This window comes from Equus asinus, chromosome 21 (genome assembly GCF_041296235.1).
Source record: "Equus asinus isolate D_3611 breed Donkey chromosome 21, EquAss-T2T_v2, whole genome shotgun sequence".
NCBI classification, from domain to species: Eukaryota; Metazoa; Chordata; class Mammalia; order Perissodactyla; family Equidae; genus Equus; species Equus asinus.
The window spans coordinates 61798646-61816061 of NC_091810.1; the positions used below are offsets into that span (position 1 = coordinate 61798646).

Below are 17416 nucleotides of genomic sequence, written 5' to 3' on the forward strand. Positions count from 1 at the left end.
ACTATCCTTAAAGGTCCTTTCTCAGCCATGGCAATATTTTCATTTCTAAAACTAGCTATGTTTTTTCCAAATGTGTCTCTCCTCTTCCATTATCTCCATTTCAATGGATTCTATGCTTTTTTAACTTTGAATATTTTAAACACACTTCTATTAAAGTACTTTTTCAGCTGATTTTATTACTTCTGCTTTCTCAGCTATCAACACTTCCATTTGTTGCACCTGCTGATTATCTCACCTAGTGGCATTTCTTCAATGTTTTGTGATATTTTCTCCTCAGCTTATCCTCAATGGGGATTTTCTTCAGTGGGAGCCCAGGGCACACCCTGGGACACGGAGGCCTCCCTTGGAAGGTGTTTCCTGGGTGCCTCAGCTGGGGTCATAAGGGTTCACTGGTTCTAGACCTTTCATTTAGTCCTCAGCTCAGGTCTCCAGTGTACACAGGGAGTGCTAGCTCAGGGCATGGTCTCCTTGGTAAATCTGATTCCACCTTAGACCAGAGTAGGCAATGAACTTTCTGCCAGGGTGACACAGTCTGCCATTCTGACAAATAACTTTGTGATTATTTAAATTCTGCATCCTGCCTGTTATCCCTTAACTTTGACAACATGAATATTTAAAGCTTCCTTTACCTGGGGCCTCTGGAACTTTAGGAGGTACACAGGATAAGCAGAAATTTAAAATTTTGTCTTTGTTCATTTTTTTCTGAGGAGAGAGTCCATAGCTTTCACCACATCACAAAGGGATCTGAGACCCCAGAAAGCTTGGAAATCATTATCTTAAACCACCTTAAATGTCTCCTAATTTTAAGTTTAGCCCTTAGAAATATACCAACAGCTACAGATACAAGTTTTGAGAAATTTCCTAGACATCTTTTCTAGTGTAAGTCAGAGCTGAGAGGGAAGTGTTCAGAGACCAGAGAGAATGGTGCCACCACATGCAGCCTCCAGGAGGCATTCCTTCAGAGAATGTGTTTGACTATATACTGGGCTTCAGGGAGTTAGGGGAGAAAGGGTGTCTGGGGTGTCAGTCCAACCAGTGTGAATACCTTAACCAAGCAACAGCCAACCTGAGCCTGCCCTTTCTCTAAACCTGCCATCCTCCACCCCAGCCCCAAGAAATGTGAAAGCACAGAAATATTGTAAAATAAATTGAATATATATATACACTGCACTGAGCTACCAGCACTTAAAATAACATCACACAAAATAATTTTAAGACAAAAAGCATGACTAGAGATAAAAGGAGTCCTTTCTAATGATAAAAGGCCCAATTCACCAAAAAGACATAGCAATTTCAAATTTAATGCACTGAAAAAAACACAGCCTCACAATATAAAAATCAAAACTTGACAGAACTATAAGAACAATTTGGCAAATCCATCACCATCAAACGAGATTTCAACAATTGAACACTGATATGTGACATCTATTATTGTGCCTTCACAAATAGTATCTGACTATGTACTGTTCACGGTGAGATTCAGAGGGAATTTTCCCAAAGTCACACAGCTGGTAGGTGGCCAAACTTAGGTTTAAATCCAGGCTCATCTGACCCCAGTGTCAAAGCACTTTCCAGGACAGCCTGCCGGCAAGAACCAAGAAAAGGATTACAAAATTGGAGTTATTTTTTAATATACATAATTCATTCGTTTGAGTATCTTTCCCTTCCTCAGCAGCAGTGAGTTGCTATTCCTCCCCACCTGTTAATTACTGGGGTTTGTGTGGGGGCGGATTTGGCTTGCCAAGGCAGCCCACACGTGTTGTCACACTGTCAAGGATTCCTCCATTAACAAGCTGTCAATACGGTGCCAACGGCCGCCATTTGGTTTGTTCAGAGAGCGGGAGCTCTGGTGTGGAGTCTTGGCTCTATCGTTTAGAGGAATTTAAAAAAATAAGGCAAGAGGCAGATGTCTTCCAGTCTGTTCTTCCACAACAGACCCAGGAATATGGCGTGGGTTTTCACTGGGAGGAGGAGGGAAGCAGGGCTTTAAAAATAAGCGTAAAGAAGGGAAAAGGCTAGGCACGAAGAAATGAAGAATGAGAATGATGCACTTAAAAATGCAGTCTTTCCTTTTCACCAGACTTCCTGCGGACAAGTTTCTGACTAATGCCAAAATTGTCCATATCCTCACACCATGGACTTCTCAAACTCTAATTTTAAAAATTGTTAAAAAGCCATGGTTTCGATTTTTAAAGTGAAAGGTGCCATTTGCCTGCAACCGTTTCAAAGTCAACCTAATGAAATAGAGGAAAAACCTGCCAGTCTGCTGAGGCACTTTCTGAGGCCTATGTCCTTCCTGTTAATTAGTAAGATTAACCTCTGAACTGGCAGGCCCTCCCACCCCGGTTCACCACTAACAAAAATGCCTGTAGAAATGCCAGCTTTTCAAAGTGCTTCAAATAAGGGAATGAGAAAACCCAGCTTTTGAGCAACTGCATTTAGAGCTGGGATCTCAATGAAAATCTTTGTTTCCACCTGTAGCCTCAGACTCTGCCCCTGCCTCCCTACCTACAACTTCCATCACATGTGCCGCTAAAATATGCTTGAATTCTCGCCAACCAATGAGACTTCACAAACTAGCTCAACAGAAAGCTTTATGTTTCCAAAAATTGTATTGAAGCTGCCTTTCTTGTAAAAGTGAGATTTCAGTCCTCAGATTTTAGGAAATTATGAAGTACACCCTTCTCCCCATTTCTATCCCCTTTTCAGTTCACATGACAAGTAATATTATTGGTTAGGCCCAATGAATCAGTCAAAAGCACAACATAAATTCATGATGAGGACCTAGTTTGCTTAAGAAAAAAGAAAAAGCAGTTATCCTGGTCTATACCATCACTGAAGACAGGGGAGGATGCTCTTTCAGCAGAGGAGGAGCATGCACATTTGGAGGTTGTACAGACCTTAATGAGCAATGGGAAGGAAGGGAAATTTCCAAGCACCTCTGATCCAGCAGGATTCATTACAAGTGCCAGGCAGGAGACCCCATCAGAAAGAAGCTAGAAGGCAAACAAACAATTCAAGTTTCTCCCGCATCCTAACTCTAGCGTGTGCCCAGCTTCCCACCCCCACCTCAAAACAAAAATGACCAGAAAAAGTGAACTCATAAAAGTAAGTAAGCACTTAAGCTAGTGATGATCCAGGGTCATTCTCTTCTCCCTGAAGATAGGACCATCATACATGGGACCTACAATCAGTGACACACACAAAATGCTGGGACCCTAAAGAGTGAAAACCTCACCAGGCAGACTAGCAAAGAACCTACCTTGCGAAGAATGATGTTAAGGAAGTTTGCCTATCTGAGTCTTATCTCTGGGCGAAGGGAAAACAAGTCTCCCCTGAGAACTCATAACCACAATCCAACCCTCAGGCAAATTTGGGGCTGGAATTCACACTATCTATGTGGCCTGAAAACACCCAAGGCAAGAATTTAATTTAAACTAGTTGGGATTGGTAGTATGCGCAGACTTGGAAAAAGCCAGTGCAAGCCCGCTCTGGAGCAATGTACGGTGCATACATACAAGCCTTAAGAAATTTCCACTGATAAGGTTTCAAGGAATGTGAGCCCACAATCAAAAATTATTTGACATGTAAGAAAAAAAAAAAAACAGAGGCAGTCAGCAAAGAGCAAAATTAGTTCCACAAATAACAGCAGAAATAATAATAGCAATGATAGTTAACACTTGGACAGGTTACTCTGTGCTAGGTACTCTTCTAAGAATTTTATGTATGTTTAATCTTTAATTCTCAAAACAATCCTAGGAGCAGCAATTACTTTTATCCCCATTTTCCAGATGAGGAAAGTAAAGCACAATGTCTTCAGATTTTGGAATGGTTAAAATATATAAAAAATATATATGTAATACATTTAAAGAAATAAGTGATTGAGAATATGTCTCAAAAATAACAAGCATATTTGAAAGAAAGATTCAAAGAGAACTTACAGAAATAAAAAATACAATAAATGGGGGCCAGTCCCGTGGCATAGTGGTCAAGTAAACATGCTCCATTTCAGTGGCCTGGGGTTCGAAGGTTTGAATCCCTCACACAGACCTAGCACCGCTCATCAAGCCACGCTGTGGCGGCATCCCACATAAAATAAATGAGGATTGGCACAGACGTTAGGTCAGGGCCAATCTTCCTCACAAATAATAATAATAATAATAAATGACAATAGAAACTCAAAATGTAGGTTAAATAACAGATTAGACACAGTTGAAGCAAGAATTATTGAACTGGAAAAGGTCCCAGAAAGAAAAAAGAATTACTCAAAAGGAAGATGGATGCAAAAAATAATTATATATAGCACAGAGATCAAAAGTATGAATCAAAGTTTAAGAAACATAGAAAATAGAGTGATGAGATCTAAGACAGGCCTAAGTGGAATTTTAAAAGGAGGTAATGGGCTTGTAGACAGGTAATACTTGAAGAGATAATGCTCAAAATTTCCCAGAATTAATGAAAGGCATGAGTTTGCTCATCCCTAATCTGAGAAGGATAGTTAAAAAGAACCCCATACTGAGATACAGTCTAATGAATCTGCCAAAAACCAAGCAACAGACAAAGCCTTTATAGATACTCAGAGAGAAAGAGCTCACCTCCAGTGTCAGGACACTTAGGCTGATGGATGATTCCCAGCAGCAGCAATGGAATCCATTTAAAGTGCCGAAGTCAAACAGCTGTCAGCAGAGAATTTTATAACCATCAAGGTAAAAACCGGGTTGGTTTCCAACAGACCTTTACTAAAGAATCTCCTAAAGTATATACTTTAGAAAGAAGGAAAATTATTTCAAACAGAAGATTGGGAATATAATAAAGTATAGTGAGCAAAGAAAATGGTAAATCTAAGAATATTTAGTTTATAAAACAATGATAACAATGTCTCATTTGTGTGATAAAATATGTACAAGATACAAAAGAGCTATGAAGTAACAATATCGTATAAATTCTGAGAGAATTTGGGAATTAAGCATGTCAAATTTCTTACATTTGGGGGGAAGAAGGCAAAGTTGTTGATTGATTTTAGACTTTGTTAATTTAAATATGTCGTAAAAATTTCTAGAGTAGCCAATTAAATAATGTAAATAGAACGTAAACTTCCAAAATACTGACAGAAAACTAACGGACTAATAGGAGGGAGAGGGGGCCTCCCTCAATCCTAAAGCAAAAGAAATTCAAAGCTAGGCAAATGCAAAGTGTAAAATGAAAGAATGAAAATAAATCCAAATATATCAATAATCACTGTGAATGGAAATGTACTAACCCCACCAGTTTAAAGACAAAGATAGTCAGACTAGATAAAAATATACCTAAAACATGAAGGCAAAGTTATAAGATAAATTTATAAAAACAATATGTGGAACAAATACCAGCACATAAAATAGTATCACGCAAAATAAAATTTAGAGGAGAAAGCATTATTAGTGATAAAGGAAGTCGCTTCATAATGATAAAAGACTTAGGAAATATAACTGCAAACTTGTATGCACCTACAAGCCTCAGAATTAAAGCTCAAAACCTAGTTTTTATCAACTTAGTTGATTAAAACAAAGACAGAACTACACAAAGAATTAGACAATTCCATAACATGAAATTTTAACTCATCTATCCACATAACTGACAAGTAGGAAAAAAAGTCAGTGCGATACAGATCTAATGGACTTCCGTGGAATACTACAGTCAAAACTGAAGAACATACATTGTTTTCAAGAATAGGTTTGTTGGCAACTAGATAGTCAGAGTACATCTAGCTTGGCAGCCAGATGGTAAGAGTAAGTCTCTTTAAGATGCTGAAAATGGAGGCTGGCCCCGTGGCCGAGTGGTTAAGTTCGCGCGCTCAGCTGCCGGCGGACCAGTGTGTTTCGTTGGTTCGAATCCTGGGCGCAGACATGGCACTGCTCATCAAACCACGCTGAGGCAGCGTCCCACATGCCACAACTAGAAGGACCCCACAACGAAGAATATACAACTATGTACTGGGGGGCTTTGGGGAGAAAAAGGAAAAAAATAAAAAAATCTTAAAAAAAAGAAGATGCTGAAAGTAATTCTGGCAGATGACTACGGTGGCCAGAATTAAGGTAATGAAATGGGGACAAGGAGAGGTGAATAGTTTTAAGTAAGATCGAGGAAAAATATTCACAGAACTTGGTGACTGATGAAACATTTAGTGTGAGAGATGGAAGGAGATAAGGAAGAGATCCACTGTCCAGATAGAAAAAAATGTGCAGCTTTTTGTTCTATTCTCCAAGATAGGGATAATAGGAGCAGCAGGTTTGCGGTGGCAGGGGTGCCTTCCATAGAGCATGTAACAATTTTGAGCTCTACGAGCTACAGCCAAGTTTCAACAGGCAGTTGTTTTTCTGATCAAGGAATCAGAAGAAATATTTGATTTGAAAGTATTGTTTCAGGAATTGTTAGAATATGGATGTTAGCGGAAATATTTGGAAAAGAGAATATGATGCAGAAGCATGTAAAAAATACAAAAATTGAAGGACTAGATGGACTAGGAGGCTATATCCGTTATCTATTGCTACATAACAAATATCCCACAACTTAGTGGCTTTCATTTGCATCCAGTTTGCGGTTTGACAATTTGGGCTGAGTTCATTCAGGTGGCCTTTCTGTCTCACCTTTGGTCATCCATATGGCTACAGGGAATTGGTGACTCAAACTGACTGATCTAAGACGGTCTCACTCACTTGTCTAGTAATTGGCAAGCCGGAGTACCTTGGATCCCTTTCATGTGACCTCTCCAGCAGGCTAGCTGGAGCTCATTTACACTGTGGGCTCAAAGTTCCAATGACAGTCAGAAAAGGACAAGCAATGATGGGCAAGCAGTTTGTAAGAACCTGCTTGCTAATTTCTCTAAATTCTATTTGCTAATTTCCTTAAAGCAAATCACGTGACCATGTCGAGATTCAGTGAATGCAGAAGTAAGCTCCACCCCTTAATCGAGGATCAGCAAATTTGTCTTGCAGGGGCATGCACACTGCAATGGAAGGGATTGCTGAAGCCATTTTTGCAATCTGCCGCAGAGATGCAGCAAAGAACAGCTAAGCTGGTGAGTTGTATGCAGAAAGCCAAGAGTATGCTGATGCAGAATCCAAGGGGACAGATTTTGGAGAACAGTAGAGCGGTTCTCCATGTCAAATGCTATAGAAGTGTCAAGTAAAATAAACCCAAAGAGAGGTCCCAGGACTTTGCAACAAAGAGATTGCTAGTGCTCTTAACAGGAACAGCGTTTTTTTTCATGTGTGAAACTAACCTTGATTTAAATAGGCAATGTGTCTTGTAACAGGTATGTTATTTTTCCCTAGCTTTATTGAGGTATAATTGATATACAAAAAAGCTGCACATAATCGAAATTGTATACAATTTGGTGAGTTTGGACACATGTACACTTGTGTTGCCATCACCACAATTCTGATAATAAACATATCCATCAACTCCAAAAGTTTCCTTGTATTCCTTTGTTGTTCTCTTTCTTTCTTTCTTTCTTTTTGGCATAATAAGAACATTTAACATGAGATCATACAATGGAATATAATTCAACCTTAAAAAAGAAGGAAATCAAATCATTTGCAACAACATGGATGGATCTGGAAGTCATTATGCTAAGCGAAATAAGCCAGTCACAGAAGGACAAAAACTCGTGATTCCTCTTATATGAGGCATCAAAAGTAGTCAAAGGCACAGAAGCAGAAGATAGAATGGTAGTTACCAGGGGCTAGGGTAGAGGCCGTGGGGAGTAGGAACAGCTTTGAGATTGGTCAGGGCAGAACTGCAGAGGGTTGAGGGGGATGTGAAGGTGGTAAATGCAAAGGATTCATCCAGGAAGCCAAGTCTTAAAGAAGAAGAAGGAGCAGGAGTGTGTAGGACAACCGGTCAGTTTTGTCCCTTTGTACTATGAGATGTACATAAAACCAAGAATGTTTGAGTTGGTAGGAGAGGCCAAGGCAGAGGAAGAGCAGATGCAGACAGAGCAGAGAGAAAGAAAAATGACAGAGGACTGACTGCTAGAAGGAAAAGAGAAACGCCTCTTCTCCTGTGACAAGCGGAAAGGTGAAAACCATCTTTCAGAAATATTAAGGTAACCAACAGCAAAGAAGGATGTGGCCGCACACCCACTCCCCACTGTCACATGCAGTGGCCCAGTATGTGACTCTTTCCCACAAATTACAGCACGAATAGAATCTAGTCAATGGAGCATGAGTTTAGAACCAACACTAATCTGGGTCCCGATCCTGACTCTAACACTCAGTAACTGAGCAATCTTGGGAAAGTAATTTACCATTTCTGATCATCTATTTTTCAATCTGTACGTGAAATCATGACACCAGACCCACACTGTTTGTGAGGATCCCATATGATAACATACATGAGGCGAGAAAGCACAGCTTCAGAGGAGGTCTTGCCTCTCCTCTGCAGGCCCCACTCACCCAATGGGTGGCATAGCATTGGAGAAATTATGACACTTTTCTGAGTTCTAGTTTCTGCATCTATAGAAGTGCAGACTGGACTAGTGGACTTTCCAGGCTCCTTCAGGCTCTGATGTTCTAAATATCTATAGGTCACAGGAATGGCTCCAACCTATGACCTGCCAGGCACTTGAAAAGAGGACAAGTTTATGTAATAGCAGAGAGAAGACTCAGAGTGGACAGTGGACATTCTGGAAGCTCCTGATAAATTTGAACAATACAGTTCATGCTTTAAATGAAGAGGCAGGAATCACAGAGTCTGGTGAAGAAAGGAGGCTGTGTGGTAACTTGATAGTGAACTTTCTGATGGAAGTACTTTTCTAGAAGCTTGACAATCCCTCTCTGGACCTGAAAATTTGACAGGCCGCTAAAGCCCATTCCTTCACTCATTCAGGATGCAAGTGTTATTTTAAAAAGGATTTCAGAGAAGGCAATGCTTAGGGAAAGGCCTAAGAATGAGGAGGGCAAGAGCCATGTGGACATTTGGAATCAAGCAATCCAAGCAGAGGAAATAATAACTTCAAAGGCAGGAATGTGCCAGATGTATCAAACTCCAATTCAGGAACAACACTTGTCATGGTCACATGCACATCCTTATATGAGACTGCTCTCTAGCTGTTTAACTGAAGCTCAGTTAATATAATAAGAAATCAAATGGATTCAGGATCCCATGACCCTCACCCAGCTGCACACAGTATGCCTGGATATCTACACCGAATTATTAAAAGTCCACATTGCCTCTAGATATGGTTGCCTTAGCAGCCATACTTCTCTTCTTACTATATTTTATTAGTTTCCTTTTCTTTTTTACAGGATAAAACTATTAGTAGGAAAATCTATTTTGTTCTGCTGGAAACCCTTTCCTTATTGGGACTATCCAAAAAAGACTTTAAGATTAAAGTTTCCTTCTTCAGAAAATAAATTCTACAACTCAGCACTACTATCCAGTCACCAGGATTATTTATCCCCACATAGCAACAACCCTATAACTTGCCATTTCACTCTATCATTCTTTCTGTGCCCCCAATTTTATTTTTGCTCCTAGGTGACAAATTTCAGGCAATCTTCTGGAGCCAACACAAAGCTAATTTTGAGATAAGGATGTGAAAGTGTTAAAAAACATTCATTATGCGTACAGGGGTGTCTATTTAAAATGCTGATGTTCTGTTATCCACATGATATAACTGAGAAGCTGTAAATCTGGAGTGGTGAATTTCATGTTATTCTCATTGCACATTCTGAATTGATCAGCCCAAGGTGGCTAATTCCTGCCCCCATCAGGAACTGACATTTCTTTTCCATGGCTCTTCAAAGGTTTCAAAACCTTTTCATATGCCTTAATTGACTGTCACATGGTCTCCTCCCTCACCATTGACCGTCTAACTGCTGAATTCCATGAGCAGTCTGAGTTTCGCTGACCTCGTCCTCCCTGCAACGCTTGAAGCTCTATGCCACTCCTCCATAACACATTCTCTGTTGCACCCTCAGCAATGTGATTCTATCCAGTTTCTCCCCATCACTCTTCTTGCTGGGCTTCATTGGTAGATGTCTCCTTCTCAACATACTCAAGTTTTGGTATTCCCCAGAGTTCTGTTCCAGCCCTCATCACTGTGAGATCTCTAAATCCTCTCATCAAGTCCCCTGCCAAGGGTCCCCAAACATGGCCTTCAGTCTTGAACATTCAGTCCCCATTGACCTGGCTCCGGGTGTCCAGTTGTCAGGAGGACCTGCTGCTCTCATAGATGCCTCAAACTCAACAAGTCAATAACCAAATCATGTGCATTCTTTTGTAGCTTTTGCGCCTGAAGTTTGGTATTAGCTTTCTTTCCTTCATCCCCACTATGGCCCCAAGTGGTCCATTTCACAAGCTATTTCCTTTCTTTTTGCTCAGACGCTACATTCTCTGTGATCCTTTCCAGAGATCATCACTTTCTCTTTTGTGCTACTGTTGCAACTCATTGACATCTATGCCTGCATATACACACTATACTGTCATTTTTTCTTGTACTAGGATCTTGGAAGTCATCAATGGTTTTGTTTATCTGTGTTTCTCCAGTGCCTAGCACAGCAGCTCAATAAATGTGTATTGAATAATGACAGGAAGGAAGGAAGGAAGGAAAGAAGGAAGGAAGGAAGGAAGGATGGAAGGAAGAAAGGAGAGAATGAGGAAAGGTGAGAAAGAAGGAAAGAAGGAAGGAAGGAGAAAACATTTTATCTTCAAAAGCATTCTGAATTTACAGATGGAAAAAATAGGCTCAGAGAAATGTAAAAAATTGCCCAGATCCCACAGCTAGGAGCTGTAATCCCTATGTTCAGATGCAGTCTTTGATTTCAAATGACCAGCACTTTCCCCCTCTGTCACAGGAGCCTCAGCCACCACTTCTCCTTCAGTTGTCCTGGAAAATGGCATGGGCACTTTTTTTGGGTGTTTTTAGTGAGGAAGATTGGCCCTGAGCTAACATCTGTGCCAATCTTCCTCTATTTTGTATGTGGGACACCACCACAGCATGGCTTGATGAGAGGTGTGCAGGTCCATGCCTGGCTTCAGAACCCACAAACCCTGGGCCTCCAAAGCAGAGAGCACACGAACTTAACCACCAGGCCACCAGGCTGGCCCCCACAGGCACTTCTTTAAAGATAAACCAAGAAAGATAATTCTCTTGACCCACAACTGGAACAGGGATTTTCCCCTGGTCTCTCCCTGTGCTTCCACAGTTTGAGAGGCAGAAAGTGTGTTGATCTCACTGGTCAGCAGAAAGCCATCAAAGCATTTCTGAGACAAATCTGACAGGATTGAAAGTGTGAGACATACCCAAACCCACAATCATTTCATAGTACACAACCCCAGGGAAATGAGTCATGAACTGACAGGTCGTGAGCATGGCTCCTTCCTGCCACCATTGTCCCTGGCACTGTGGTAACTCCTTACTGCTCTCAGGGCCCTCTGAGCTTCTATGATCCTCCAATGGCCAGATTCCAAGGGCATAACAAAGGTACTGACAGGATGTGCCCACTAGAGCTTCCCTTGACAGTGGATAAGCCCAAGAGGATGAGGATGAGGACCAGAAGGGGTGAAGGCAAGAAGGGCCTGGCTTTGTCCCCACTGCTCACTGGCCTGCCCTCTCTGGCTTGCCGCAATGTGCATAGTGTATCAGGTGAAGGGTTGGCCAGGAATCCCAACAAGCTCGGCCCCTTGCTGCCCATCCTCCTGGTGAGGACCTTACCTCCTCAAAGCAGGAAATGGCTACAAGGGCAGAGGAGCAGCACAGCAGGGTGTTGCCAGAGGGTAAAGGGTTTTTTAGAGCTCAGCACTGAGGGCGCTTCTCCCTCCCACCAGGGTCCTCCAGGTGTGAAAAGCTGTCTCCTTTTGGAGGTTGTGGCAGTGGTGGAGATACACAACTCAGCTACCCCTTCAAGAAAGGGCTTGCCTTTTAGTTGCAAGGAGTGTGGTTATCTGACAGCTTCCAGCTGCAGCGCTTTCTGATTCCACCTCAGTTTTTGAGCTAAGGCCATGGTTTTTCAGGGCAACCCCCAGGCACGGTGAATGTTCTGGGTCTTGCACATCTTGGTCCAAGGCAGGACTCCTCTACTGGGCGATCCTTGCTCTGCAGCAACTTTCTGGGCTGGCCAAGACTTTGTGAGATCTGCACTACAATCAGTCTCCCTCCCCCTTGATTCTTTCACAGGCTTCTCACTCTGACCCCATAAACCTCTTGTACTTCTGTCTCTGTCACTGCATCTGCTTCTGGAAGAATCCAACTGACAAGGAAGTCTCTGCTAGGTTCATGCCACTTACCTGCCCTCACCAGTGATTTTCATTCTCCTTTTTTCTATTTGGGGATGTTTTCACTCTATTCACTTGATGATATTGTTAATCTATTACTATATATTCATCAATTGGAGGTAGAGTGTGGCATAACTGGGAAGAGATGTGATTTTCAAATGTGACTATTAAAAGGGAAATGACTTCACTAAGGGTCATTGTTCAGACTAATGTTCCAACCTCAGTACCCGTTGTTTGGTGCCCAGTTGTCTGCATATGTGAACACAGGCCTGAACTCTAAGGGTGACCCTTACCCTGCTGCCACTTTTCAAATTTTGTTAACTTTTTTAACTCCCTTCTGAAAAAAGTATGGTTTAGGGAATTTAAATATTGATTCTTAAAATGATACATTACTGGCACAAACAAATAACATTAAATATAAGAGCAAATGAGTTTTTTTCTTTCTTTCCAAAATGTGGTCTGTTTTTGGACTCAGTACTCAATCTCAATACTACCTGGCTAGATAGAAACATTCAGCGCACAGTCTGTTGTCATGAGAGAATTCCTTTGGTGGTGGAAGGGGAGATGAGAAAGTTGAAGGGAAGAAGGAAAGTGGAAGGTATCCCATGGGTTAATTCATAACCCATCTTTGTAGCGGATGCTATTGGGATTCTTCCCAGCATCTTTTACCTGGTCCTGCACCCACGCCCAGCTGATGTGAGTATTGGATGCTTATGATTCACTGACTGAAGAATTGCCGTAGGCGGAACTGCAGCTGCCTTACCCGCACCCTGGGCTACAACTAGTGATTACCAATGCAGGAGTATGAAAAACTGGCCCCCTTACCGAAGGTAAATTCTTTCCTTCAGGCCAGTTCTTTGTCTCCTATGAAATTTCCCTACAAAATAATACCTGTGGTAATGGCCACACTATTTGTGAATTTGGTAAGAAAACGGATTGAGTCTGCCTTAATCTACTTTAGAAGAAAAGTTAATTTACTAATCTATCCATTAAGGGTGTACCCTCTACATAAGGCTAGGCAGTAAGTATATGACATGGTTGTTGACCTTACATGGTTGAAAGAAGTCCCAATTACCTATTGCGAAGTGACAAGACACCCCCAAAATTTTGTGGCTTAAAACAATGACACTTATTTTGCTCATGAATCTGCAATTTTGGCAGCGGTTGGTGAGGACAGCCCATCTCTGCCCCACGTAGTATCTACTGGAGCAGTTCAAAGGCTGGGGGCCTCTCGTGGGAAGATTCTCGCCCTCACCATTTGGTACTTGATGCTGACTGTCAGCCAAGCCCTCCACTGGGGCTGTGATTGGAACTACTACTGACAACCTTTCCTGTGGCCACTTGACTCCCACACAGCGTGGTAACTGGGTATCCCAAGAGTACCACAAAGAAGACATATCATCTTTTATGGCAGCCTCAGAAGTCTTGGAGCATCATTTCCACCATAGTCACTGGCCCACCCAGATTCAAAGAAAGGAAACATAGATTCCACTACTCAGTGGAGACATGTCTATATCACATTGTGAAAGATCATGTGAGATCAGAGATATCTTGGTGCAGTCTACTTTGGAAAATACAGTCTTCAATAAAGAGATAAGAGGTAAATCCAAAGCCTGTTGACACTAATAGTCACTGCCACAGGGCAATGTGAGTATAAGCCACGAAGCAAGGGTGGGAATGAGCCAAAGGCAGTGGCCTGCCAGTATGCTCAGCCCACCTGGACTAGAGCAGAGGGCCAGAGGGATAGACATTTTCATAATACTCCTGAGGATGTAGTACCCACTGGTGTGTCCATGTCTAACAGGAGCTGCTTACTCTCTGCTTCCCCAATCAGAGCAGCAACTGTAATAGCCAAGTGAGTTCACTGATCTCTTTCTTTCGTTTTCTTTCTTTCTTTTTTTTCTGGTGTAGGACAACTACCAAGTAATATGAAATTTAATTAAGGATTCTTGAACAGACAAAAACATGGACAAGGAAATTGGAAGCCCTCGTGAATTCTTACTATAGAGAGGCAGTTGAGGTTTTGCATTCCTCTAATGTCCGGGATTACCAAAGGGAGAGAATTTTTCATTAACCCTCATGTTTCTTCACTGAGCATGTTTCTCTAAGGAAATCAGTGTCACAAGGACCCATTTGGTCAGTCCTATTAGTCCTGATATCCAGGCAGTAGGCAAGGGGCAGAGAAAATGGATTAGAAAGGGCATCCTTCTCAGTGCCAACAGGGCTTGAGTGTTAGTTTTACTGTTTGCTATCTGGATAACCTTAGGCAGGTTGTTCGATCTCTCTGAGCTATATGCAGCAAATATTTATTGAGTGCTTGTGTGAGGCAGGCAATGTTTTAGGCACTGAAGACAAAACAAAGAAAACAGCAAAACATAAAGCATAAAGTCTTTGTCTTCACGGAGCATATATTTTAGAGGGAGAATAAAGAAAAAACAGACTATGTCAAGTGCTGATATGTCCTATAAAGAAAAAATAATACAAGATAAAAAGAATAAAGCATGCTGGGAGTAAGGTAATATTTGTTGGGTTTCCTTTATAAGGACCTGAATGAAGGGAGGGTGGGAACCTCATAGATGCCTGAGGAAAGAGCATTCCATGAAGAGGAAATGACTATAAAAGACCTGAGACTCCATTGTGCTTGTCATGTTTAGGGAACAGTAAGAAGGAACCTCAAGGAGGTCAGAATGACTGGGGGAGATAGACTAGGGAGAGAGTGGGAGATGACACTGGGACGTGGAAGGGTGGCCAGATCATGGAGGGCCTCATAGACCACCATAAGGACTGTGGGTTTATTGTGAATTATGTGGGGAGCCACTGGATGGCTTTGTGGAGAGGAGCGACACAATCATACTTCAAGATGGTTTATGGATCACTCTCACCACTGTGGAGAACAGGGTGGAAGTGGAGAGGCCAGTTAGGAGACTATTAAGACAGTACAACTGAGAAACAGTTGTGGACCCAGGGGCAAGTCGGGAAGTGATGGTGGTAGTAAGAAGTGGTTCGAGTCTAGTTACTTTTGAATATAAGAGCTAAGAAAATGTGCTGATGGCTTAGAGATAAAAACACCAATATGAGAAGGCTGTTATGAGAATCAAATGAAATATGTGTTCAAAACGCTTGCATCCTGCCATATTCTCAGCCCACCCCTGCCCCACCCTCCTACCATTTCTTACAAGTAAAGCAAAATCCCTGGAGAGTTCACACAATCTGTCAGAATGAGAGGAGGAAAGAGAAGGGAGAGGAAGTCCCTGCTTCAGCCAGCACACGCACACCCACCTTCCCTGCTCCCAGACTGCCAAAGTCCTCTATACCCTGGAGAGCCCTAGCTAAGAGGAGACTCGAAAACAATCCTACATTGGTCAGCTAGAGGGACTGCAAGTGTTCACCCTCTAACTCAGGTCCTTGTACATGCTACTCTCTCCCTCTCAAATCCTCCTTTGCCTTGGTTCTTCATCTGGGCACCTGCTACAAATCCTGTAAGACTCAGGTTATCATGAGTGATTAATTTCAAGAGCCGTTCCTGCCCTGGCCCCCTTCATCTATGTCCAAGACTGCCTCTGCAGCTTCCCTGGTGCCCTGGAGCTTACTATCATTTCAGACTTCACCACACTGGTCGTAATTGTGGCAGCATAGAAAATCCATCCACGTTACTCTTCTGTGTACAAAGAAAATGTGGTTTCTTCATTTGGTCGATAACTGGTCTGTTCTTTCTTACATGCCCCCTCCCAATGGGTAAGCAGGAAGAGAAAACTAAATTTAGTTTAAGCTATTGCTCTTGGGTCTGATTCTGAATTTAAAGAATCTGTCGAATTAAGTTTTAGTCTCTTTAGGTAAAAGTGCTCAGACTCTCAGATTTCTGAAACCCCTCTCACAGGCTCCATCCTGTCCCCTCTTGGTGTATTGTCATGAGGGTGGGCTGTGGAGAATGGGGAGGAGAGTAGAGTGTCCTTGAACTGACCTAGTGCCCTCTGAATTCTCTCTGGCTTTGGCTGTGGAGAGGCAGAGCTGAGCCATCCCCTGAAGTGGTGTCCCCTGAGGAGAGGCCAGTCCCACCTCCGGCATCCTGCCAGTACCTGCTGTGGCATGTCTTGTTGGTGTGACCTGTGGACTGGTCTCTCTCAGCTTCTTCAAGACCTGATGGTGCTCTCTGGCTGATTGGTCTTGCCCTGGACTCTCGCTGACTTCTCTCACAGACCCCTCAGTGTCTCTGCCATGTCTAAATCCATCCCTGTTATAGGGTCACCTTGCCTTCCCCCACGGGGGTACCCTATGGTAGACCCTTTCTCTCACACATCCACACTCCATCCCTAAGTCCATCCATGCCACTGGGAAACCAAAAGGGATTCAGGGATGCTAATGCCAGATCATCTATGTCTCTGGCCATTTGCCTCCTCTGACCAGATCATCTCCATTTCCTGTCTTCTTCCTACATCTGTCAGGGCAAGAAAGAGTGGGCTTTTCTCCTTGTTTCTTCTTGGTTCACAAAACTTCCAGAGCACAAAATTCTATGACCAAGTCTACCAGACCTACCTCTTGCTACTTTAAACGGGTGCTAAAATAATTTAGAATATTTTCTGTCTCACAAAGACTGTCCTTTAAGATTGTATCTGTCAGCCACAATAATCCTTCATAACAAACAACCTCAAAACCTCATTTGTACTCTCAATAAGAATTTATTTAGCTCATGGGTCTGGAAGTTGACTAGGATCAGCTGATTGAGACTGGGTTCCACTGGGGTAGCTCAACTGGGACGACTCTGCTCCACTTGTTTCTCTTCTCTCTCCTGAGATAAGCAGGGGAACTCAGGTACATTATTGCCAATGTGATGGCAGAGTGCAGGAAGACACTCCAAATGTTCAAGCATGTTTCAAGCTTCAGCTGGCTTCAGGTCTGCTAATACCCTATTGGCCAAAGTGAGTCACATGAGTGTGGAGAAATATACTCCCCTCAAATGTGAGAGCTCTGAAAAGTTACATGGGTAAGGTTGTTACTGACAAGGGAATGAAGAGCTGGAACAGAGACATGGAAATCTTGAATACTGGCAATTCTAGAATGACTATTCTAAGACCGCATTCTCATACCCCTCACTCTGAGGCTGATGATTATCTTGGGCCAGCTTGGTTATCCCTATTATGGAATCATCTATTTATCCATA

The 17416-nt window shown here is 42.4% G+C and overlaps 1 long non-coding RNA gene across 6 annotated transcripts in view; it reads right to left on the reverse strand.

Moving 5' to 3' along the window:
- LOC139041385 (uncharacterized) overlaps positions 1 to 17416 on the reverse strand; it is a 460406-nt gene that overhangs the window by 57417 nt on the left and 385573 nt on the right. The gene's annotated exons all lie outside the window — the stretch shown is intronic.